The sequence below is a fragment of the Saccopteryx bilineata genome, chromosome 5 (genome assembly GCF_036850765.1).
Source record: "Saccopteryx bilineata isolate mSacBil1 chromosome 5, mSacBil1_pri_phased_curated, whole genome shotgun sequence".
NCBI lineage: Eukaryota > Metazoa > Chordata > Mammalia > Chiroptera > Emballonuridae > Saccopteryx > Saccopteryx bilineata.
The window spans coordinates 181,933,557-181,935,544 of NC_089494.1; positions in this window are offsets into that span (position 1 = coordinate 181,933,557).

Sequence of the window (1,988 nt, forward strand, 5' to 3'; positions counted from 1 at the left end):
GTTGGGGACCACTGACCTAGATCCAGACCCAATGTAATCACCAGACAAAGTGGGCAGAAGAGTCAGTGTCAGAGTAATATGATCTGAGAAAGACTCAACCGGCCATTGTTGGCATTAAAGATAGAGGTATGGACACAGGGAAGAGATGGACAGCTCTCAGGGGGAAGGGGGAAGAGGGGACTGGATCAAAGAAGGTGAAGAGATTAGCCAAAAAACATAACAAATAGATACAGACAAAAGAGTGGCAATAGCCAGAGGCAAGGGGGGGGGCATGTAAAGGTAGTAGGAGGAGGGCAAAGGGAGGTGAATGGGGGTGGAAAGAGACTTCGCTTGGGGCAGGGTGTAGCATGTGGGGTGTAGATAGTTTTATATTGAGTTGTACACTTGTAAAATGTATTGTTTGGTGAGCCATGTCAACCCAATAAATTTAAAATTAAAATAAAAAAGGATAGAAGGGATCCATAAGCCAAATAGTGTGGGTAGCCTCAAGGTGGAAAAAGAACATGTATTCTCCCCTAAACCTCCAGAAGGAATGTAGCCTGTCAACACTTTGATTTTAGCCCATTGACACCCATTTTGGACCTCTGCCCACAGAATTGTCAGAGATTAAATTTGTGTTTAAGCTACTAGGTTTGTGGCAATTTATTACAGCCACTATAGGAAATTAATACTTTTCTCCAATCTCCTTTTCCTCTTTTCACCCCCATTCACCTCCCTTTGCCCTCCTCCTACTACCTTTACATGCCCCCCCCTTGCCTCTGGCTATTGCCACTCTTTTGTCTGTATCTATTTGTTATGTTTTTTGGCTAATCTCTTCACCTTCTTTGATCCAGTCCCCTCTTTCCCCTTCCCCCTAAGAGCCCACAGAATTGTCAGAGATTAAATTTGTGTTTAAGCTACTAGGTTTGTGGCAATTTATTACAGCCACTATAGGAAATTAATACTTTTCTCCAATCTCCTTTTCCTCTTTTGCCAGCAGGATGCACTTGACAGTGAAACCCTTGGTGATGGTTGAGCCACAAGACGGAAGGATCCCAGGCCTCTGAATCACCAATAAAGCAAAGTCATCTGATGACTAAAAATATACCCTTTGAGCTCTTAGAAAAGATATAAATATGTATGTGAAAGACAACATGCGTTGCAACTGTATATTTTATCCTAATGAATAGAATTCTCTGTTCCTTAGTTTTATTTTTTTAATGAGAATAACTAGTAGCTACCTCAAATAGTTATTGTGAAAATTAAATGTTACTATATCTAAAGTGTTTAGAATTATTCCTCACACACAGTGAGTGCAATGTAAATATTAACATTGCCCACATGCATGCACGCATGTACACACAGTAACCCACACATTTTATAGTATCTCTTGAATATCGAGCAAACATTCTAAATAAAAGATTGGCTAATTGGCAGAATCTAGCAGTACCCTGAAAGAATAATAGTCATGGCCCAAGAGTGGTTTATTTTAAGGAAAAATACAAAATGTTCAATATTAGGAAATTTGTTAATACCATCACAATTAATAATAAGTGGAAGCTAGTTTCTTTCTAGCTCATTGGTGAGGGATAATTTTATAGCTTTTCTTTCTTGGAGGGAAGAGAACATTTTCCCCCAATATCCCAACAACGTTATAAACACCAGACATTGTGAAAGTTAGCTCAGATTCTATTTCTGTCAGAGTTTTGAACAGGTTTTGAAATATAACTGCTTAATTCTGATTATGATTTTTCTAATATCAGGGCCCTATACTTATGTAATTATACTAACAGTGCAAGATTGGAAGTATAATTTGGTCATGTAATTATCATGACTAAATGTAGTGTATAACAAACATTTTTTTACACATGGCATTAAAATTAACTACAAATAGAAATACTGTCTCCAATAGTATTTGTTTAGTAGCATTTTATACAGGTGCCACCAGATAGAAGATCTATTGATTCTTCAATACCAAAATATTTAAAAAATAATAACTTGATGTTGTA